Raw genomic sequence first — 25,694 nt, 5'->3', positions numbered from 1 at the left:
GTCTGCGTGTACAGTGGGGAAGTCATCAGCCTCGAGGTAGCACGCCAAAGGCTGTCGAAGCGGAACCCCTGTGAGCCAAATTATGTCATGGTGTTGCGTGAAAACGGTGTGGTGACACTCGTAGTGGACCCTAGCAGTGTTGGTGGTGTTGGGAGATTTCTGAATCACTCGTGTGAGCCCAACCTGGCTGTTGTGCCTGTCCGGACTGAATGCGTTGTGCCTGAGCTTGCACTGTTTGCGAAGAGAGACATCTGTACGGGTGAAGAGCTGAACTACGACTACTCCGACGGCTCTGCCTCAGACACAAGCCGCATAAAATGTGCCTGCGGGGCCAAACAGTGCATGGGCTGGTTGCCCATGGATAAACAAGCGTTGGGCTGCTGACGCCATGGGGTCTTGCAAGAAAGTTGCCTGCCTATAGAAATTCGCGCAACTGTTTGTAGGGCATTCCAGCACACACACATTTATTGATATTGTTATTTTTGTCATCACTCATTGACAGCTGTCTTATGTTTGCATTGTTTATGGCTTAAGACTTTAAGTACTATAACAAGGCATATTTTATACAGTCCTGTGCTACCGGGGCTTAGCGGAGAGACGCGAACTTGGAGTCGGATTCCTGGTTAATAAGGAAATAGCTGGTAACATACAGGAATTCTATAGCATTAACGAGAGGGTGGCAGGTCTTGTTGTGAAACTTAATAAGAGGTACAAATTGAAGGTAGCACAAATCTGCGCCCCTACATCCAGTCATGATGACCAGGAAGTCGAAAGCTTTTATGAAGACATGCAATCGGCAATGGGTAAAGTCAAAACAAAATACACTATACTGATGGGCGACTCTTAATGCCAGGGTAGGCAAGAAGCAAGCTGGAGACAAGTCAGTGGGGGAATATGGCATAGGCTCTAGGAATAGCAGTGGAGAGTTATTAGTAGAGTTTGCAGAACAGAATAATATGTGGATAATGAATACCTCTTTCCGCAAGCGGGTTAGCCAAAACTAGACGTGGAGGAGCCAGAATGGCGAGACTAGAAATGAAATCGACTTCATACTCTGCGCGAACCCTGGCATCATACAAGATGTAGACGTGCTCGGCAAGGTGTGCTGCAGTGACCATAGGATGGTAAGTACTCGAATTAGCCTTGTCTTGAGGAGGGAACGGAAGAAACTGGTACATAGGAAGCCAATCAATGAGTTAGCGGTAAGAGGGAAACTGGAGGAATTCCGGATCAAGCTACAGAACAGGTATACGGCTTTAACTCGGGAAGAGGACCCTAGTGTTGCAGCAATGAACGACAATCTTATGGGCATCATTAAGGAGTGTGCAATAGAAGTCGGTGGTAACGCTGTTAGACAGGAAACCAGTAAGCTGTCGCAGGAGACGAAAGACCTGATCAAGAAACGCCAATGTATGAAAGCCTCTAACCCTACAGCTAGAATAGAACTGGCAGAACTTTCGAAGTTCATCAACAAGCGTAAGACAGCTGACATAAGGAAGTATAATATGGATACAATTGAACATGCTCTCAGGAACGGGAGGAAGCCTAAAGGCAGTGAAGAAACTAGGAAGTGGCGAGAATCAGATGTATGTGTTAAGAGATAAAGCCGGCAATATCATTACTAATATGGATGAGATAGTTGAAGTGGCTGAAGAGTTCTATAGAGATTTATACAGTACCAGTGGCACCTACGACGATAATGGAAGAGAGAATAGCCTACAGGAATTCGAAATCCCACAGGTAACGCCAGAAGAAGTAAAGGCAGCCTTGGGAGCTATGCAAAGGGGGAAGGCAGCTGGGGAGGATCAGGTAACAGCAGATTTGTTGAAGGATGGTGGGCAGATTGTTCTAGAGAAACTGGCCACCCTGTATACGCAATGCCTCATGACTTCGAGCGTACCGGAATCTTGGAAAAACGCAAACATAATGCTAATCCATAAGAAAGGGGACGCCAAAGACTTGAAAAATTATATAGACCGATCAGCTTACTGTCCGTTGCCTACAAGCCTTTTGCTATACACTACAGCACTTTTGCAATCAGTAGAATTTTGCTTTTCTCTAATTTTGCACTCGTGTCTATCACTCCTAAGGCAGTTCCTTATCAATGCAAATAGCAATCTTTGCCTACTTCAGCCATTTTGAATCTATCTATCTAATCTAATGTAATCTTCTCACACCAGCCCAGTGGCCTTTGTCTACCTGCTTAGGCTGCTAGGTATGCGCTCCTGGTCGTGATGCCCTTGTGGTTGTTCCACTGTCGTCATTCCAGCCTCGTGACCTTACTCTCATGAGGCCATTGTCGTCATGCCTTCTACCCTGACCCAGTCACCCAAGTTGTCTAATAGCTCAGGGCCAATAGGTATGAACCCGTAGTCGTGATGCCGCGTGATCGTTGCAGCCAGCTTTGTCATCCAACACTCGTCATGCCGTCATCGTCACACCGCCATAGTGATGCCGTCGTGGTTGTTCAATCATCATCACTCCAACTTCATGGTCTGACTCTCGTCATGCTGTCATCTTCATGCTTTCTATTCTGACCCACTGGCTCAAATTGCTTGGGTGACTAGATATGTGTTCAGGGTCGCAATGCTGTCGTGGTCAATGTGTCATCATCCTTCCAGCTTAAGTCATATGACTCTTGTCAAGCCGTCGTCATCACATCATTGTCATCACACAGTCATCTTGTGGTCATTGTCACACTGTCGCTTTATTATTGTTGTCACTTCGATAACGTCATCCCATTGTCGTCATGGCATCGCCGTTCCGTCGACGTCAATCCTTCTTTGTAATTTTATTTTGCTCATAGTCTCGCCATTCAGATGTGATTATGGTGCCCTTGTCATGCTGTCATCATCAGTCGCTATCCTGCCTCCATTATCAAACCGTCATGATGTCGTCATGGCGGTGCCGTCATTATCACACTACCTACATCATCCGACTCAAGTCATGCCATCGTCATCATACAGGTTTTGTGATCCAGCCATCAGCGTACAATTGATATATACTTGTTGTCATCCCATTGTCCTCATGTTGTTGTTGTCTTGCTATTATCATCCCTGCATTGTCGTCATGCATTCGTCGTCATACTTTTGGTGTCATGCCATCATCGTCACTGTTGTTTCACCATAACCATTACTTCAGTATCATCGCATTGCCGTCATGCCACCTGCGTCAATTCGTTGATGTCATTTTCATTTGTCATTTTGTTGCAGTCAGGCTCAATTCAATTGTGATTATGTCGTTGTTACGCCATTGTCACACAGATGCTGTGATGCATTTGTTGTCATACAATCGTCATCATGTCGTCTTGGTCGTGCGATCGTCATCATTCTCGTTTCTTCATCCGGTTGTCATATCGTCATCTGATAGTCTTCGTGTCATCGTCATGTCGTCACTATACCATCGTTATAATTAAAGAATCCACATGTCATTGTCATTGTACACCTTTGTCATTCCATTGATATCATTCCTTCCTCATTCTATAGTCACTGCGTCAGCGTCATACATCCGTCACCATGCCACCACGCTCATGAACTACCTTGGCAAGCGAGTGCCGTAGCAAAGTGGGACAATATTGCGGTATGTGGCATATAACTGAATCAACTAAATTCTCAGAATTAACACTGCGCACTGAAATGAATGTCACTTCACAGGGTGTCTACCAACTGGGAAACCCGCCGTGGTTGCTCAGTGGCTATGGTGTTGGGCTGCTGAGCACGAGGTCGCGGGATCGAATCCCGGCCACGGCGGCCGCATTTCGATGGGGGCGAAATGCGAAAACACCCGTGTGCTTAGATTTAGGTGCACGTTAAAGAACCCCAGGTGGTCAAAATTTCCGGAGTCCTCCACTACGGCGTGCCTCATAATCAGAAAGTGGTTTTGGCACGTAAAACCCCAAATATTATTATTATTATTACCAACTGGGAAAACCGGGAATTATCAGGGATTTTGAGTAGTCTGCAAAAACTCAGGGAAAACTCAGGGACTTTGTGCCTCTATCAGGGAAAACCAGCTGTAATTATATTGAAAGGGTCGAAAGTCACGGTAATGCTGGCGTGAGTAACAGACAGGAATCGTAATGAACCGTCTTTGACGCCCTGTCGTCGGCTGGAGAAGGTGACAGTGTGCTGTCAACGACCGACTTTACCGATTTACGATAATTTGAACGTCTACGCGGCACCACCACGTACCCCTAGAGTCAATGCATCAGAACGTCTGAAATTTCGGACGCAAGAACTCTTTGCCGTCCGAGTTTCCGGACGTTTTGCCGTGACTGCAGGTGCGAAACGGCATTAATCAATGTCACCACCACTGCCATTTTGATTGCCTCGTCGTCTCGAACCAGCGCTCTCGCACGCATATCCGCTGGCAGCCGTAGCCACCACTGCGGTAACGCTAGGCCTAGCTGCTTCGGCGTTCGCTATGAAGCTTCTTGCCGTTGGGTGCCGTGTTTTTTATCGAGAGAGAGGATAAATATTTTTATTGGGTGAATGCAGCTTTGGAGAGGCGTCCTCATTCCAGAATACCTTGAGCTCGGGCCGCGTCCTGGGCCCTCGCAATCAGCCGTTGCTGATCCTCGAGGTCGGAGCTGACCAAGGCTCTCTCCCGAAGCTCGTTAGTGGCGTAAGGGTTCGGAGGATTTAATGATGCCGCTCTGCAACCCCCTACTATGTGCCTGAGGGACCCAGGCTCTGCGCAGAAGCGGCATTGCGGAGAGAATTGTGTAGGGTGGGGGAATGTATTAAAGGTGTAGAGCTCGGAGGAATCGCTCCTGCTCTCTAGGCAGTGACTTGTGTGGGGGTGCATATGTTCTGCGGGTTAGCTTGTAGTGTTGTGTGATGTCTTGGCAAGAGACTAGAGGGTGCATGCGCTCGGGTTCAGATTCCTCGGCGTCGGCTCGGTGGGTCAGATCTCGAGCCACGTGGTTGGCGACCTCGTTGCCAGGAATGCCTTGATGAGCTGGCGCCCAGATGATCATGACTGATCTCGTTGGCGGCTTTTGATTGATGATCCGGAGCGTAGTGGTATGAATTCTGCCGCTAGCAAAGTTGCGGCACGCCTCTTGGAAGTCGGTCACTATGACTTCAACCTCTGTTTGGGAGAGCGCGAGGGCTATGGCCGCTTCCTCGGCTTGGAGGGGATTGTTTCGCCACTGTCAGCAATGGCACGGATTCCGCCGTTGTGGTCCTCGCGATTGGCTTAGAAGCTTGGAAAGCACGGTGCGTTGCATAATGCCGGTTCCCGAAAGTCAGCTTCGCCTCCGTACAGAAATGTTACTTGGTGAAGCATACGCAAGAGTATTGCAGTGAAGCATAACAAGCGTGGAAAGGGGCTATTGCCACAAGACACAGTATGTATTCCTTAATTATACACGCATGCACCTGGTATTTCCTGTCACAGTACGAGCACCAATATGCCTAATACGCGTACCGACAGGCCTTCAGAACGTTTTCGAATGTGCCTGTGGCGGTTTGAACCCTTAAGGGCAGTAAATGACAACCATTTATTTTTTTCAACTGGCCGGTTTTTCGGATGTTTTCACGGCCCCTAGCGAGTTCAAAAAATCTGACATGAACTGTAAAACAGACCAAGCAGATGCTTCAAATGGTCCGTGGGACGAATGAGTGGCGGAAGGAAGACAAGAACGTAAAGTACCTACACATTGAGGAATGAACGGGAAAGGAAGCGGGCTGCCGCCACTTTGAAGGAGCTTGAGCTCAAAAAACAAAGTGTTGGCTGATGCCGAGATGCAGGTGTCCCTGATCCAAACCAATATAAACTCTTTAAAGCAGTGAAAGACAACACTGAGGTGTCGTGGGTGGGCTGAGAGTATGTTAGAACAGTTGAGGTTGGCTTACGAGCTGTTGAGAGAAAATCCCAATTGTGACAAAGTTCGGGCCGCATACCACTGAGCTTGCTATCAGTTGATAGAAATAGCTCATATTTGAAATTATTTGCTTCTATATGTATCTCCTTTTTATTCGTATTTGAGAATGTCCAAATCGATTTTCATATTTTTGAGACATTTTATTTACTGTGCATTTTACTAACCTCTCCCTTTATCCTCTTTTTGAATAACATAACACTACTCCTTAGTATTTAAATTGGATTAAGTCGTTCTTTTTTGTTTAAAAAAAATTTTCATATGCTTACAGAGTGACAGCATCGGGCAATCATGGTTTCAGCCCGTCTTGACATAAAACATAGTTCTGCATCACTCAGGGAATTTTGCGAAGGCACTCAGGGAAAACCTGGAAAACTCAGGGAATTAGAAATGTCAACTTGGTAGACACCCTGCTTCAGAAATATGGGCGGTCGCTGCATTGCTCAATTGCTATTCACAATACTGTCGACAGTCATCACAAGATGAGTTCTGCTGCATTTTTCTCCATTTAGCACATTCTCAGAAGCCTTCTAAGGGCAGGAAACCTAATATTACTAATATTACTGAAGTTTCCTGGAGGTATTCAGAAATTAGGATTAAACATACTTTGTTCTGGCATGGGGAAGTTGATATAATGTTTTCATGCAGTGCTTCTGAACTGGAAGTTTACCAGTGGACAAGAAGCAATGTTTTTTTTTTAAGTCTGCTATATATATTGGATGAAATTGTGGCTACACGTGGCATGATGCTCTGTTAGATGGACAAAATGCTTAATGAAGCATGCATGAATGGTATAGGATTACATCACAGAAAGGTATGAAGTGTTATGTGTAACTGGCATTACTGCAGTTTGATAAATGAGATCATAAACGGCTAGGCGTGTTTTATGTGGCAAAAATGAATCAATGCCATTTTGTTTATTTCTTCCTTAAAAGGCGGACATTTGAAAGATGGCAAATAAGCCTGTTCACTCACTATGTATTACTTTCATGAACATCTGTTCCCAATATTTAATCATGTACTCGGAGCATAGTCACAGTCGGTTGCCTAGCTTGGTTAAAAAAGTATCTCGCCATTTTTCTTGTGTTGTTATGCACTTGATTGCCATTGGCTTGATCTCCTTAGATACCATAACTAAACAGTGTTTGTTGCAGAACAAAAATACTCCCTAATGCAAAATTTGAGCGCAGCTCTGTACGTGTTATCATTTTGTGATATATTGGCTGGCACGGACAATAGTTCTTGTGTGGCACATCGCAAACAGAGCAAAGTGTGGTGTGACTGCCTCGCTAATCTGGAGATTGCAAGAGGCAGCACGTGGGTGACGCTTGGGTGCGATTCACAGCAGCTGTTGCAGGCAGACCTCCCAGGCGATGCACTCTACTCTGGTGCTATCTCATAGCCATTGTTGAGGTACTGCACTTTTCTTTCCACACTTTTGCCACACCCTCCTCCTCTGCTCTCCGCCTCACATCTTTCATCCCCTGCTGCATTCGCTCTTTCATCCTTCGCTGTGCTCATTCGCTCCGTTAAGCTGACGCTCACCGCAGGAACGTAAGAGCTGCACTCTAAGAATGCAAAAATTCATCACTTATACGTAGTGCAGTCTGGTTGTGGAAGAAAACACTTATCACTGGCATTTGCGATCAGCCTCTCCTCGGAGGCTGTGCTGATATCAAAGCTCAGAGTGATTATGAGTGCAGCATGGCTGGCAGGCTTATACGTTGGCTTGATGGCAGAGCTTGAAACACCATGGAAATGATTGTGGAAACTATTGCAAGGATGTGGTACTTTCACAGTAAGAAACATACTGTTTGAAAAAAATTATGAAGTGCCCTTTGATACCTTCCTTATAATTTAACCACATTTATCTGATGGTTGCGTTTTTACAACATACTGGTTCTCACATGAAATTAGACTTTTTTTATTACCATTTGCGCAAACGAAGGAGGTTGAGCAAGAAGCCTCAATAAGCAGCTTGTGCAATTCTCAACTTCTTTACAACAGCTTTAATGACATGACTGATCAAGAAAACTGCCTTGATAGGGCCTAAATCATGAGAAAATCTATATGCAGCTTAATTAGAGCCAGAAACATCAAATATAAACCTGAATCTGTGGGCTAAAATGACTGATTGAGAAACATTTAAAAAATAAGATGTCACGCAGGAAAGTCTCGACAAAAAGCTTGAGATGCGCAGAGGCAAGAGTAACAAGAAGCGACAAGTGTACCAACTTCTGATAATACATAAGGAAATAAGTCCCTGTTTTCTAAACGTGGCAAGTTCTGCACGTCCTAAGCTGAAGTGGGATGCATAAGCCAGAGAAAAGCACAAAAACATGTTGGCATGTCACCATCTCTAATTTAAAGAAACAATGCTGTGCACATATTTTTTTTTTTTTTTTTTTGCATAAGCATAAATTGCAAGAAGCTTGTGTGGCAGCATCAATTCAGGTGCTCACATTTTGCAGTGATCATTTCTGGTAGTACCATCTGTTCTACTATAAGATGTGATGCAGTTTGACTTAAGTGAAATGATCCAACAGTGACAAAACATGATAGAGCAGAAATTTTATTTAGGTTGCTTTAATAGCTAAATTTCCTAATCTAACACAAATATTAAAGAAACAACCTTTGAATCTAACTGAATCCTAAACATTTCCCATTTCTAAACAATGTCAATTATTGAGGTTTCATGGAGTCCTTTTGGCAAAGAAAGAAAATGCTCATTTGCATTATTTAATTGCTTCATATAGTGCGACATCTGTAAGTCGGATCAACTCTGAAAAGTACCGAACCAAGACGAGCTTGTCTGCTAGCTCTTGTTTTGGCCTGAGCCAGTGGCTCACTCAAGAGCAAGCGCACTGTGTGAATGAAATTGTGCTCTACTTGTTGCTGTTATGCCCTTGTGGGGGTATTCCTTGAATATAGTAAAAGTCTGTAATAGAAATAACTGGAATCTGATTGTGTCTGGTGCGCTGTGACAAAATGAGATGAAGGTCACCATTTGCTCTGAGTAGAGTGTTCGTTGAAGTGTATTATACTACTCTTGTTTTAAAGGAATTGAAACATTTGGCCAAATGATTAATTGGTAGTTTGTCAAAATGGAGACAGTGAATTACCACCTAAGAGACATGCTTACTTAACAGCTGGTAACTACTGTGTAAAAGTGACCTTCTTGATCCACTCACTCGGCAATGGTTGCCTCTCCATCACAACCATTGCTTGTCTGCAGCAAAATCCTGAAAAAAATATCCACTTCCATTAGTATTTTTCTCTATAGACTGAAACAACTCATTATCCCTCGTAGTATTCGTTAGAAACAAATATTTTACTACTAAACATACTTAAGTCTTGAATATGAATGCAGTAGCAAAGACTGTTGAATTTGTATTCAAAATTTCAAATGTTTCCACACCCCTAATTGTCTTGCAGTAGATGCCCCTTTCAGTTTTTTGTAACATGCTTACAAATTTCATCGTGATGCAAATGATGTGAATTGAATTTTGGTTGGTACAACTTCCCGCGCAACTGCATTTAATAGCAATTTAGATGTTTTTATTGGGAAAAGATTCAGACATGATGTGGTTTGGCCTTGCTAGGGTTAGAACAGGAGGAGGGTGCATACAAAGGGGTTAGTTGTGACAGGCGTAGCCTTCTATATACACTTCTGTGCCTGCGAGATCATCGGTGAACCAATGGGAAGCAGCTGTCCTTTGATGGCGGTGGCGCCACTTACATAGGGTTGTCTCGAGCACGCTTTTACATTTTTGGTGCTTGCTGCTGACAAAAAAGAAAGCATGTGCATCAATAAAAGAGCAGCAGCACACTTCTGCTTGCTGGATTATTAGCGAAACAATAAAAAGTGGCTGCTGTTAAACCTTCTGCTGGGGGCGCCACTTACGTTGGGATCTCCGGCACACTATTTGAACCACCGCTCAAAACCATCATTATGTGTAGACTGCAAACAACTTTTGACGTCTGCTACCGCTACCCTGTGGCAACGCCATACCATGACATGGTTGCCTAGTGCCTGACGAGAGTTATTGCTACCCTCGGTATGCCAACTCTACTCTACGTAAGTGGCGCCTCCATAGATGACTGACGTTTTGTGGTCATCCGGCAGGCACAGAAGAGTATATAGAAGGCTATGTGACAAGATTTAAAGAGCACAAATGTAGAAGTAAGCATGAAGAGACTGTATTAAGATCCGGTAGCAAATAAAGTGAAATACAAGTATATTTAATATACAAGTTTATTTTTCAAGCACTTTGAATTGGGCAAACAAGCAGGAAATGTTTTACAATGCCAAACATCAACATAGGGTGAAGTCAGAACTGATTGAATTTCTGTAAGTGAATTGAGCTTGTAGCTAGAGCATGGTTGGTAAGGACATCTCCTTGTGTGGTCACTTACATTTGTGATGTTGTGTGCCTGGCTAATGCATGATGGTGCTTGCAGCAGTACATATCTTGACTGTGTGTGGAAGGATGCTGGGATGCATGACACTGGTGTGTGTATTAACAATAATAACAATAAAGTGAACAACGCAGCCTGGCACAGCTTCTTCATCTATGGCCAAGTGTACTTTTGCAGTACGCCAAATGGAAGAAGCATAATTCATTTTAGCTTCGTGCACTTCGACTTTTCCTCCAGACACGATGATGCCTTGCAGGCATGTCAGTCCGTCTAGTCCCTCCAGGACTTTGAGCAACTCGCACTGGTAGAATTCTGGTGCCGTAGAAATGCCAAAGGGCAGTCTGAGGAACTGGAACGGTCCGAATGGAGTAATGAATGTTGTAAACTCGCATGACTCTTTAGAGAAAGGAACTTGCCAGTAGCCTGCATGTGCATCTAAGCGACTCAGGAGTTTCGTGCCAGCTAATTTGCCAAGGCATTCATGGACCATAGGCATCAGCATGCGCTCACAAAGAATCTGCTGGCTCGGCTGGCCATAGTCCACACATATTCTCAGTTTGTCGTTCCTTTTCCTAACTACCATCATAGGGAAGCACCACTCAGTTGCTTGTTCCGCCTTTTGTATGACACCAAGGTGTTTCATCCTTTTAAGTTCTGTCTCGATGAGCGAAAGAAGAGGAAAAGGCACTCGCCTTAGGTAAGTGACTGCATAGGGCTTAGCGTCGCTCTTCACTTTGATACGGTACGTGGTCTTTATCAGTCCAAGTCCTGATGTCAGCTTGGGGTACTAGGCTAGGATGTAAGAGATGTCACTCTCTTGTGTTTCTGCAAGCTCAAGTGGCTGCTGCTCAAAGCCCAGTGACTCTATTGCTGGACGATTTAGAAAAGATTCCCTCAGCCTTTCGACCACAAAGACCTTCTCTTGCATTTTTGTGTACCGCCATTCTATAGTGGCTGTGAAGTAGCCTGTCGTGGTGATTGGCGCTTGACCTGAACCAGTCAGTGTTTGATTTGTTGTCTGTAGAGGTCGCATGATGTCTCTGTTGTAGTCCTTAAGTGACACTGCCGTGACCTCGGTGCCTGTGTCAACTTTGAACACGAGAGGTGTGCCATTCAGCTTTGCTTTCACTCTCAAAGGCTCCTTCATTGGAATGCTTCGAACGTCACCGAGATGCACTTCTTCCATGTACTGTCTTCGCTCGGACGAATGGTTCGGCATCTCACCTTTGCGTGCAGTTGAGACTACTCGTAATGGCCTTTCTTCCCGCAGCCATTGCATATCTTGCCCGTGGCTGTGCACTGTGCTTTCGCGCAATTGCAGGCTCCTCCACACCACCGACAGCGCCTTGCTTCTTCGCTTTTCACGGTGCGTTGACCCCGGGGCACTCCAGACAGTGTTTTTGTTTCTTGTGGCCTGGCTTTCTGATCTTGTCCACACCAACAATCGAGCGCTCCTTGTGGCGAATCTTCGTTTGCTGCTGCTTCACTACTTCGGAGTTCCGCACCAATTTCGTTGCCAACTGCAGCGTCAGCTTGGGGTCCAGCTGCATCTTGCTGAGCCCAATGTCCAATGATCGTGCCACGAGGCGGTCGCGGATGTGCGCATCCTCGAGTTCGCCATATTCGCAAGTCACTGCCAGTTTGTGTAGGCTGGCGATAAATGCTTCGTGTGGCTCATTGGGTTGTTGAATACGACAGTTGAAATCTTGCCTTCTCGTAGATTATGTTCATGCATGCTAGTAGCATGCAATTTGATATGCTTGTTGTGAATTCTCAATGCTTCGTTGCAGCGGTAATTTATCGTGCTCCTAACAAGAACAAATCAGCTTTCATGCAACATTTTGAACATTTATTAGTTTATTTAACCCATATAAATAAACGAATAATAATATGTGGAGACTTTAACATTGATGCTATAAAGGAACATGACAGCGATTATTTTACTCTTGTTAGATCATATGGGTTCCATAACGTCATTAAAACCCCAACACGTATAACTTCACTGACATCGACACTGATCGATCATATATTGTGCAACTTTAACACCGATTCAAGCTGGTGTAATGTTTATGATTCGGCTGTAACAGATCACTCTGCTGCTGCCATCTTTTTTCATCGATCCACTCATGCTCAGGGCCATTCTCATATCTCTCATCGAGTTAACTACCCAGTATTACGTGAATGCCTTTGCTCTTTAACTATAGATGCGCAGACAAATTCAAATCAGCAATTTGACAGTTTTAGCAAAGCGTTGTGTGGTGCATTAGCGCAGTCGTCAAGCACCTTCGAAAAAAGATATTATAGCACTCCTATCTGTCCCTGGATGACGAAAGGACTGCTAAAATTAATTAAAGATAAAGACTTTTGGCACACTAAAGTAAAGTCGCATAGGGGTAACAAATATTATGAACAAAAATTTCGTATAGCTCGAAATGTAGTAACTAGCGCTATACGTATTCGTAAAAAAGAGTATTACACAAATTTAATACTCCGTAATTCTGGTAATTCAAAGGCAACATGGCGCATTATCAACTCGGTAATTAAGCCATCGGTTACAGAATATACAATGCCAGACTTGAAAATCTTAGGAATATCTATGGAATCCTTAGTCTCGTCGTTTAACTCATACTTCTGTACGATTGGCCAAGCAATATCTAATAACGTACCTCTTGTTTCAGCCATTACTTACCCAGAAAGGTCGACAAACTCATTTGGTTTTGTGGACATTACAGCGGAGGAGATAGTGTCTGTAGTTAACGGCATGCCATTCAAACATTCTACTGGTCACGATGGAATATCCACAGTGGCCTTAAAGCATTGCATTGATATATTGTGCATGCCATTAGAAAAAATATTCAATCTCTCTTTCTATACTGCTACATATCCAGATTTACTAAAGATCGCTAAGGTTATTCCAATTTACAAAAATGGGGACCATAACTTATTAGAAAACTACCGTCCTATATCCGTCTTAAGTTGCTTAAACACAGTCTTTGAAAAACTTATCGTCCAACGAATCACTTCATTTCTTGAACGTGAATCCATTTTATCTTATTGCCAGCACGGTTTTCGAGCTAAACGATCGACAAGCACAGCGGTATTAGCTCTGTCTGACTACATAAATTCTAACTTGAACAACAACCAAAGTGTCCTAGGCATATTTCTAGATGTGAGGAAAGCGTTTGACACTGTGGATCATGACATACTACTAAATAAGTTAGAATGCTATGGTTTCCGAGGTCTAACTCTTCAATTTTTCCGCAGCTATCTCAATAACAGAAAACAACTAGTTTCCATTGCAGATACCAAATCCGACGTTTCTGGCATTGTTACAGGGGTCCCACAAGGGTCAGTACTAGGACCAATATTTTTTTCTTTATTTGTAAACGATCTTCCTGATACCTTAGAAAACTTTTCTGCTGTGATGTATGCAGACGACACTGTTCTACTTTGTGCGCTAGACTCCTTGGACAAAACATTTCAAATGGCTAATAATGAACTTCGGAGTGTTAACCAGTGGTTCGCGTCAAATAAGCTAACTCTGAATATCAAGAAAACTAAATATATTCTCTTTACTTCTTCGTGGAAAGCACCACTAAAAGACTGTCATTCGCTTTCTCTAAACCATAATATCCTTGAGCGGGTGAGTTCAATTCTATATTTGGGTGTCACACTAGACGAGCATCTTCATTGGAAGCCTCACATTGCATTGCTGTGTAAAAAGTTGAGCAAGGCTTGTTTTATGCTGTATAAATGCCGTTATTACTTCGACACTGCCACTCTGAGAACAATTTACTTTAGCATATTCCATAGCCATCTATCCTACTGTATTGCATCTTGGGGTAATACGTACGTTTCATACGTTGAACCTATCATACTTCTTCAAAAAAGGGCCTTGCGATTTCTGACTTTTTCGGACTACAATGCTAAATCAATGCCGCTGTTTCAAAGTTTAAATATACTGCCTTTTAATTTATTACTGAATCTTAAAACTATATTGCATACTCATAACAGCATAACCACTAACTGTCCTTTGAGCGTATCACATTTTTTACATTCCAGAAGCAATACACGCAGCGCACTTAAGGGAAATTTTCTCTTGCCAAAAATGAATAATGTATATGGAAGGCGAAGGTTAAGCAACACTGGAGCACTCCTATGGAACAGCTTACCAACAGAAGTGAAACAAGCAAAATGTTTTTCACTATCAGTGAAAACCCATTATCACTCACTACTATTATCTGCATAGTTTTCATCTGGATTGTGTACACATGTTTACCCTTTTCACTTGCAGTGTATAATTTACTAAATACAAATTCCTTTCTGTCGGTTTCTCGTAGCTAATACACGTACCCTGCCTTGTGTTCTAATTGAATGTTTATGTATATATGACTTACTTATACTTCTTCGTATTGATGTTAAGATTTTGAATTAATAACTAGCATGGATCCCAACTAGCCTTGAGCTAGGGATCCAGATGTCCTGTACAACATTTCCTGTGTACTTTTCATTTTGAATAAACTTCAATTCAATTCAATTCAAAAAATGCTCCTTGAACTTGCGTTGAACAGTAGCAGAGTTTGCCATTTCAGCCCCTGTCAACTTAATTGACACCAAGATATCTTCAGCCTCCTTTCCCATGGCATATGAAAACATGGTTACTTGCATTGTTTTGTCATGGAGGTGCAATGAAGGCACAGGTCAGTAACGTTCCCATCTAGTACCTCAGCGCTTCCAATCTGCTGGGTCCTAGAAATCAAGGTTATGAGGCGGCTCGATGGCAAAAGGATTGAAGAAGTACCCACCATTTTCCTGCTGTGCTGCGGAGGCGCTTTTTGTGACATCTCCTCCCCTTTTGTTGGGCATGCTGAAAGCTGATTAATGCGTGGATGCTCACCACTTGGTTGGTTCTTGTCTTCTGTGTGGTTCACTACACCACTGTCACCATGTCGTAGCTGAGTGTAGTTACGCAAGCGATGACTCGCATCAAGAACAGAACCATTTATTCAGCATGATTGGCCAGCGATGCTCGAAGAATGCACACACTCCTTGCTTGTCCTTGAGTCCCAGTGTGTCCTTTACCCTAACCGCACGCACCACTCTTGGTGCCACTGCATGCTGCATGATGTTGCCTTGGTCAATGGCCGATAGTCCACGACACAAGTGAGAGTAAAGCCTTCCTCCTTCATAAGTTCCTCATCACTGTTGTTATTAGCTTTTGGAATACTGCAGACCCCATATTATATTTTCTTTGATTTATTGATTCTTCATGCACGCGCAAGAGGAGGCCAGAGCTAAAGGCATATAGCCTGACAGAGGACCCTTCCCCGTAAGGAGTTTTGCATCGGCATACTCGGTGCATGAGGTATTTGAGGACATAATGACAATTTCACTAATAGAAACAATGTTTCAGACTAGAATTGATATATTTCCAAATTTTTTACACTCTTACATTTACTATTGTTTGCCAAGTCTGTTAGTAAAACCATATCTAGTAGTCTCAATCATGAACTATATTCGGCTCTGATAACGGCAGCGTGCTCTCATCAGATAGTGCACGTTGGGGCGCTATAACATCAAGCTATTCCAATCAGTTTCTATTCCATTTCTACCACCAGCCCTCCACGATTGGTCAAATAGTTTTTGGGCCACCCCAACTTCACTTGTCTCTCATGAGACTTTACGGAATCCGCAGTAACTCCGCAACTGATGGGATGTGCACACACCGATTATGCATGATTAGGCCAAACAAAAGGAAAGGGATTCTTTTTGATCTACACCTTTTTCGCCATTAGCCCTCCACTGTTGGCAAAATTTTTCGAGCTGCACCCACTTCACTGCAAGGTAGGTGGGTGCAGTGAAGCGGGTGCATCTTCGCTCAAAACTGCAAAATCTCACCACGTCAAAGTGATGTGTGTCCACTAACGATGCATTAATATGCCAAACAAAACTGGTTTTCTTTTTTCTATTTTTCTTATTTTTTGGGGAACCCTAGATGGCCCCATTCTGAAAGGAATAAAAGATGACTGCCCGCCGATCGCTGTGGCACTGGCTGCTGGGAAGAATTGGTTTCTCTGCATATAATAAAAATGTTACCGTGAAAGTATGACATTGTCTTGGCACATATGCGACATCATTCTGCCAACTATTCTTCGCTGGGGAGCTATTCTAGTGGAATATTTCACTAGACCAGCCATCATAAGCTGAGCAACTGCAGATACCAGCACTTCCCTCTGGCATTTAGTCTCACATGTCAAATACTGTCAAGTGTTATTCTCTGCTGATGACATTAAGTTGTTTCGTAGCATTGGCTCCACTGATGAGTGCTGTCTGGTGCAACATCATATTGACTCCATCTCATCGTGGTGGTCTAAGACCCTTGTCACGTCATTCAGTCACTGTCACAGCCCACTTCATCATTTCTATATGGTAAATGGCCTGGGTATTGACAGGGCATCAGTGAGTCGCCACCTGGAGGACTCGCCAAGCTTTAAGCGCCATGTACAAGCTATTACCAACAGTTCTCTGAAGGCGGTGGGCTTAAATCACTCGCATCACCAAAAACTTCAGCAAACCAGCTTACTACCTCACGCTGTACCGTGCACTAGTGCGCTCTAAGCTAGATTACTGTGCTGTTATCTGGCTTCAGTATCTCTCTGCCTCGGTAGAACACATTCAAAGGAAATTCATCAGGATATATTGCAATCGGTACCTACACCGACATGTCTATTTAAGGTATAAGGGGATTGTGGAGCCCATTGATATCGATTCCCTATTGCAGAGGCAACTTGTCCATGACATGTGCTTCCTGCACAAGCTAGTGCATGGGGCCATAGAGTCCACTGGTAAGCACAATCAGTCATCTTCGCACCTGCTGTCGTTGAAGGTCTTCCCTGTGTTGTCCATTCCACACTTTCCTCAAGAGCCCAGGCTCCTTGACATGAACAACGCAGATATATTCTAGTCATTTAAACACTTCTTTGTGGATGTTATGTACAGTGTAGCTCATGCCAGTTAGACATATGTTGAGCCATGTGCAACCTCTCTGTAATCAAGTATCCAATTCACTCTGAAGGCTGACAAAATCAGCTGCATCATTTATGATTCTGTACACCACACAGTCGTCTGTGAACATTCTAGATTGTGATGCGACACCTCTAGTGATATAATTTATATACACTACAAACGAATTCCCACATGCTGTGGGAATTATGTGAATCATTTCACAGGCAGCTGGCTATCCAGCATCGCTTGCCGCTCTTCACAGAGTTGCCAGATAGGTGAACATTCTTCTACACGAGTCTGTGTGACGGTAGAAGCAAGACATCATGTCATGCATGTCATTAGTCAGGACTGCATTTAGTCATGACTGCATGTTACATTATTCATGTCATGCCTTGCATATCATTCTTGTGATGCAAGCCATGTCATTCATATCAGGATATACATGTCATGTGATCCATGTTATATGTCATGACATGCTTGTCATTCATGTCATAATATGCATCTCATTAATGTCTTGACATTGTAGTATCTCGCACATGCTCTTGGGGCAAACGAACGACAACACAGTAGTGTAAACAATCAAGAAGGCGTTTATTGCACCTTTCATACACTAATACTCGCTAGCTGAATTACTATCCACAGAAGATACCAATGGTCATGTGGCAAATCGAGAAAGTCCGACTCGCCATAGCGGGATAGTGAGCGAATCCATTCGCCCCTGTTGCAACGCCTGGTTCTTCAACCTCGACCAGCCTTACGATTGGGTAGCATGGCGTTGTCGGCGGGCTGCAGGCGTCCGTTAGACCATGGCGACCAGGCAAGGACGCGACAATTTATAGTGCGAAACTTGCACTGTTTATATGTTGGTGAAAGACGTAAAAGAAGAGAATGAATGAAGGGAAAAAGTATATTGCGGGGCCCTTTAATTACGCCCACTAAAATCGTAGGCGGGATCTTGCTCACGTCAATGTCACGTGACAGGCAGTGAGTCTCGTTGTGGATGGGCGGTGGATTCCTTCTACCCAGTGAGCTTGCATGGGCCCGCCTTCACAGGTGGCAACCCGCAGGTCCGGGATCACAGGCTGCGGATTCTTTCTCCCAAGTGACCTTTCACGAGCTTGCCTCCGCAGGTGGCAACCCACGGAGTCTGATCGGGGATAGGCAGCAAATCCCTTCTACCCAGTGAGCTTGCACGAGCCCGCCTCCACGGTTGGCAACCCGCAGTGTCTGGGATCATAGGCGCTTATCCTTTCTTCTAGGTGACACTGGTTTGCAGAAAGCGTTCTCCCCTAGAGCTGGACAGTTCATGGAAAGCATTCTTTTAAAGTCACACACACACGAAGGTGCCCGTAAGTACTGTGGGGCACCTGCCAGACCGGTAACCATTCGAGACAACCACAGCAAATTAGGAAATTAGGAGTGGGCATGGAAACACAAGCAGGGTGACAGTCTCATACCGTATCTTCCTATTTGTGCAGTTTCTGGCGGTGTTCACCGATTGCGGTAGGAATCCTGCAGCCCCCGTCAATGTCTTCAGCAGCATTTCTTCGACGAACACAGTTTCCAGACGCGTCAACGGGGTGCAATCGCACCCACCTATCCGTGAGCATCTTGGCTTTGCCACTTGGAATGCGCCTGATGCCTTTCCTGGACACTGCCAGCACCGCCACCTAGGCAGAGGGACGTCAACACAGATATCGCCAAGCATAAAAGCCGGCATCTCCCGTGTCGTCACCAGTGGGCATGGAAACACAAGCAGGGTGACAGTCTCATACTGTATCTTCCTATTTGTGCAGTTTCTGGCGATGTTCACCGATTGCGGTAGCAATCCTGCAGCCCCCGTCGGTGTCTTCAGCAGCATTTCTTTGATGAACACAGTTTCCAGGCGCGTCAACGGGGCACAATCGCACCCACCTATCCGTGAGCATCTTGGCTTTGCCACTTGGAACGCGCCTGAAGCCTTTCCCGGACACTGCCAGTACCTCCACCCAGGCAGAGGGACGTCAACACAGATATCACCGAGCATAAAAGCCGACATCTCCCGTGTCGTCACCAGTGGGCATGGAAACACAAGCAGGGTGACTGCCTCATACCGTATCTTCCTATTTGTGCAGTTTCTGGCGATGTTCACTGATTGCGGTAAAAATCCTGCAGCCCCCGTCGGTGTCTTCAGCAGCATTTCTTCGTCGAACACAGTTTCCAGGCGCGTCAACGGGGTGCAATCGCACCCACCTATCCGTGAGCATCTTGGCTTTGCCACTTGGAACGCGCCTGAAGCCTTTCCCGGACACTGCCAGCACCGCCACCTAGGCAGAGTGACGTCAACACAGATATCGCCAAGCATAAAAGCCGACATCTCCCGTGTCGTCACCAGTGGGCATGGAAACACAAGCAGGATGACAGTCTCATACCGTATCTTCCTATTTGTGCAGGTCGGTCATTTTTCTATGCTGCCTACTAAATGTTTCAGGTCTGATGACCGCTTTATAATTGTGCTTCCATGCCCAGAAGCAGTGTGTGGTTCTTTTTGCAAATTACTATTGTTGTTGAGTGGCGACATAGAGCAAAACCCTGGTCCCGATGATAACGTTATGGCCGAATTGTTTAAAACTGTAAAAGAAACAAACGCGCATTGTATTCGCATTGAAACAAACCAATCCAGTATGTCACAGGCAATAGAAGAGCTTAAGCCTCCACAGCAGTCCATCACACTTAGCATCATTGATATAAATGAACGCCTACAAGCTCTAGAATGTCAGACTATTGGCTTTGAGACATTGCAGCAAGAAATGAGCGACACGTGTCAAAATATAGAATGCATGCAGCGAGAAACTGCAACGCTTCTTAGGCGACTTGACGACATTGAAGACAGGTCATGACGAGAAAATCTTATATTCTTTGGTATACCCGATGGCCCGTCTGAGAATGCGCGTCAGTGCGAAGAAACAATTATCTCCATCGCCTCAGACAAACTGGATATACGTTTACCACTTGATAGTATAGAGCGTTCACATAGAATCGGGAAATTTGCCAGCGGCAAAAATAGGCCTCTAGTAGTGAAGTTTATCACATTCAAGACAAAAGAGCTGGTGTTTTCCAAATGGTCGTCTTTCGCGAGAACAGGTATCAGCGTAAGCGAAGACTTTTGCGAAGCCACACGTCACGCCCGGAAGAAACTTTTGGAATTCGGTAGAGGCTGGAACACTAACTTGAAATTAAGCTACAAAAGACTATTTCCGGAAGGAAAGTGCTGCATGGTTCAATGCCGACGAAAATTCCGTTATTGAAGTGAATACTGGCAGACAAACGAGCACTGCTGTGGCCATGTCCCCAGGAGCAACGCGTTCTGGACGTGTCTATGCGGGAAATAAGTAGGCTCACGCGGGGGGTGGAGGCCCATCGGCAACAGCATCCGTAATCTTTACTAATATCCGGAGCGTTTTTCCTAAAAGAGATAGTTTGAACAGTTTAATTAACGATACTGGAGCTGATATTGTTGTACTAACGGAAACCTGGTTCTCTGACAAAATAGAGACAGACGAGCTCTTTCAGTGCAACAAGAAATTTACTGTATATCGGCTAGACCACGCCGATAGAATAGGCAGTGGTGTTTTAATTGCTATTAACTCTAGTTTTGAATCATTCCTTTTGAGTGTAACTACTAATTTGGAATTACTCTGGTGCTACCTATTTTTTGCTTTTTTTGCCTATTTTTTGCTTTTTGCTTTTTTTGAAACACTCTGGTGTTTAAAAAAAATAATCATAGGGGTCTGTTATCGTCCCCCTAATCCCGATTGTGATTTGCAGATAAAATTCATGACACCCTAAACGAAATATCCGTTCGATTTCCTGGTTCACCTATGTTTCTTTTAGGAGACTTTAATTTCCCAACTATTGACTGGTCGCGTTCCTGCCCCTTTTCTAATCCAATATCTGCAGAGGCTACAGGATTTCTTAATGTTTGCATAGATTTTAACCTTACACAGCTCGTTATCAAACCAACACGTGTCACATCTACTACAAGTTCGTTGCTCGACTTGATTCTGACCACTCATGCTGATAAGGTTTCACCAGTGACCCACGTGCCTGGCCTAAGCGACCATGACATCTTACACTTTAACATTTCCATCCCGCCTACAAAAGTAAAGAAACACACCAAATATATTAGGGACTACAAAAAGGCTAACTTTAATGCTATAAACTCTGAGCTATCTGCCTTTCTTGACTACTTTCTTATGACAGATGTAGACTTATCAGTTCAAGAAATGTGGTTGTCTTTTAAAACTATGGTACTAATGCATCTTATCCACAAATATATTCCACTTAGAATAATTCATCAATCTTCTAACGCCCCTTGGTACAATAACCATCTGAAAAGATTATCCAACAAAAAATTCAGACTTTTTCGTTCCGCCAAAAGGTAATTAAATGCTGATCGATGGTTAGCATATACATCCGCTGTGAAAGCCGATGCAAGCGCTTTAAACATGTCCAAATTTAACTTCTTTAACTCAACCCTACCGTCACTGATAAAAACTAACCCAAAACGCTTTTGTAATGTTATGAAATGTACCAAAGATGGCGTTATAAGTCTCGTAAACGATTCAGGCGATCAAGTTCCGAATCATCTTTGCGCTTCTGTATTAAACAACACGTTTGCCCAATCGTTCTGCACAGAAAATGTAAGTGACTGTCCCCCTTTTACATCCGTTGACTTTCCGGCGATGGATCCCATTACCCTGGACCCAGCTGGTATCCGAGCCAGAATTTTCACGATAAAGCGGTCATCATCATGCGGTATTGACGGTATTAATTCCAAGTTTCTCCAAAACACTGCAGAATACAGCTCCATCATACCTTTATTTTTACTAGATCACTTAACGACAGTGCCCTACCCATTGACTGGAAAACCGGTAAGGTTACTCCGCTTTTTAAATCGGGAAACCCACATCACCCTTTGAATTACAGACCCATCTCATTAACTTCGGTACCCTGCAAAATTTTTGAGCCCATCATTTTCACTCACCTTGTAAACTTTCTTCAATCAAACAATTTCTTTAGCCCTTATAAGCACGGTTTCAGAAAATCTTTTTCTTGTGAAACACAACTAATAACATTCACTAATGTGAATTCTTCTTAGACTCGGGTTTTGCGACGGACTGTATTTTTTTAGACTTTTCTAAAGCCTTTGATAAAGTTAATCGCCAGTTACTTATCCATAAGCTAAGCCTTCTAAATATTGACCCCTTAATATTCAAATGGATTTGCAGCTTTCTTTCTAATCGTACCCAATATGTAACCATCAATGACAATGACTCACCAGAGGTGCCCGTAGAATCGGGTGTATCTCAAGGCTCTGTGGTGGTGTGTTTACTCTTCCTCATTTATATTAACGACCTGCCTAATCAAATCACTAGCTCTGTTTGTTTGTTTGCGGGAAATTGCGTAACTTACCGAAAAATAACTGATGATTCCGATATGTTTACATTACAATAAGACCTTGATAACGTTACAACCTGGTGCTCCCGCTGGCACATGAATCTTAACACCTCAAAATGTAAATTCATGGGAATCTCACGCAGCCAAGTATCTTTTTATAACTACCATCTTAACAACACCCCACTTGAATCAGTATCTTGTTATAAATACTTCGGAGTGCACATTACAAATAATCTCTCATGGAAACGACATATCGAACACATTACACCGAAAGCTAACCGCATGCTGGGCTATCTTAAACGAAATTTTTCACTCGCACCTTCTTCCCTGAAAAAACAGTTACATGTCACCTACATTCGGCCTAATCTAGAGTATGCATCCTCAATATGGGACCCTCATCAATTAACATTAATTAACAGCTTAGAAGCTGTGCTGAATCGGTCCGTTTGTTTTATTCTTAACAATTACCAGCGCACAGCAAGCGTAACTAGCATCAGACTTGCCCTCAACATATCTCTCCTTTCCAAACGCAGAAAAATCGCTCGCCTTTGTCTGTTCCATAAAATGTACCACTTAATTCCTACACTCAAATCACGCTTTATCGAACCAGCCTCTTTTGCTTCTACATGCTTGGACCATCGTCATAAGTTGAACATCCTATTCCACAAAACGTCTACCTATGGTAATTCATTTCTTCCGAAATCATGCCAGGAATGGAATTACTTACCAGATCCACTAGTCTATATAACTAACACAGATAACTTCCGTAAGGTACTTACTAATATTATCTAGTATGCCTTGATGTGAATGTATAACGAAGCAATTCCGTTTTCTCCTGATCAGTGTTGTTTATAAGTTTTCTTTTTATTATCTACCTAATCTACAAACAGTGTATTTTGCATTATGCTTTATTTTCTATCATTCTGTGCTTATTGTCTCACTCTAATTTGTCCTATATACCATGTATTTATATTTTAATCTGTATTACCAAAGTTTTCCGTTTTTTTTTTTTTTTTGTCGCTCTTGCGTTATTTTTACATTGTACCATGCATTGTCATCTGATTAGTATTCGTGCTTTCCTTTCTCCTTTCTTGCATACTTATCTGTATTTATTAGCCACTCCCCTCTGTAATGCTTCATTGTAAGCCCTGAGGGTACTATAAATAAATAAATCCATCCTCCATTCCGGTTGAGCAGGGTCCCCCAAGCATCCTTTTTTCCCAGGGTGTTACACGTTAACCGTAACACCCCCATGTTGGACAGCAATGCCTAATCGTTCACGTGTTAAATCAAGCTAGCAGTGGCGTATTCGAACGATCGTGTTCGTCCATTCTGGTGTCGTGCTCCTAAGCCTTTCCCAGGATGGTCCTGTGAACCGTAGATTGGCGCACGTGCGGAACGGTCCGCACTGCTCACCGACTCCAAGGCCAAGAGGAACAGCCTACTTCTCATCGCACCCAAGTAATCCTGCCGTTAGGTGGCGTTATGGGTGGATGAATGGATGGACAGATAAGGCAGAACCTTTAAAATCGAGGCGGCAGCACACGCCACCTAGCCGTGGCTATAGTCGGATACAACTTTAGAAAAAAGGGGAGGCCCCGCCCAGGTGACCGAAGTGCGACAGCCGGTTGCCTCCGCGACTAAAATAATCTGACTCAAGGAATCGTGCTTCTGAAACGCGGTATTCTCGGTATAAATAAAGACCTTTGTTTTTTGATGACTGGTTTAGCAAAGCTCTCATGTGCTACAGCACATGCCGGATCACGACGAAAAAATAACCCCCTGCCTTCCCCAATGCTGCCCGTCATCTGCTCTGTAGCTTCATTGCGCAACTGACAAAAGTAGAAAGAGCAGCTCTGCATGGCTTTTGCGCTTGTTTACATGTACACAGCACATCTACTACTCCTTTTCCGAGCTTAAAATGAATCGGCTGCTACTGAACAAGTACTTATATAAAACAATGCATTTATCGCAACCATTACAAACCTGAGCAATGAATACTTGAGGCAGAAAAGGTACAAAAATGCTTCATTCATCGTTTTAAATAAATACTCTTGGTGTTAAATAGCTTAAAATTTATATTTTTTGGTTTTGTGTTTTCACAAATTTTTTCCTCCTCACTTTTTTTTCTGCGAGCCTGCAATCTTGCCATTTCGCGCAAGGCATTCCGTGCGAGTTTTCCGACATGGAGCCCAGCGAGGTGACATCAGAATGCGATCCTTTGTTGCCGAACGAGCTTTGTGTCGCCTCGATGTTCACACCATCAAGGAACCTCGACAAGAACAAGAGTGGCCACATCCTGAACAGCAATTCATGCAACATGATCCTCCACTGCTACACGTATTGGCGTAACAGGGAGCCTGAACACAGCGTGGAGGCCACGACCAAGTTTGTCACCGAGATGCTAGGTGTCAGTGAAAGCACAGTGTTCAAGGTGAGGAGGGAAGTCAAAGCGTCACATCTTTCGGGTGGCAAACTGTTGAAGCCCTCGCGAAAACACCCTCGAAATGCGGAGAAAAGAAGACGCAGCACGAAGTATGAGAGCTTCACAATGTGCACGCTGAGGTCATGTGTGCACGATTTCTTTCGCCGCAACGAGATACCGACGATCGAGTAGATAACTAACGAGTTCTCGAAGCATGTGGGTCTCGCATCATTGAAGTCGTGTACTGTGCATAGTCTGCTTGTCGAGATTGGATTCAAGCAATTCAAGCACGAGAAGAGGAGCCGCAATTCGCTGCTTATCGACCGGGATTGCATCGCTGAATGGTGGAATCGCTACCTTTGTGACGTGGAGCGCTACCGGGCGGAAGGCTGAAAGATCTTTTTCCTGAACGAGACGTGGGTGACGGCGGGACACACTCGGTCGATCGTGTGGACAGACACCGTGGTGCAGAAGTGCGTACACCTATACGCTCGAGCAAATGGCCTGTCGACGGGTCTGAAA

At 44.0% G+C, this 25,694-nt stretch overlaps 1 protein-coding gene across 6 annotated transcripts in view; it reads left to right on the top strand.

The window, feature by feature from the left end:
- Tmem43 (Transmembrane protein 43) overlaps nt 1–25,694 on the top strand; it is a 183,924-nt gene that overhangs the window by 1,230 nt on the left and 157,000 nt on the right. The window lies entirely within an intron of this gene.

The sequence above is a fragment of the Dermacentor variabilis genome, chromosome 6 (genome assembly GCF_050947875.1).
Source record: "Dermacentor variabilis isolate Ectoservices chromosome 6, ASM5094787v1, whole genome shotgun sequence".
Lineage (NCBI taxonomy): Eukaryota > Metazoa > Arthropoda > Arachnida > Ixodida > Ixodidae > Dermacentor > Dermacentor variabilis.
Note: the sequence above shows the minus strand (reverse complement) of the source record. Positions and strands in the feature narration are given on the sequence as shown.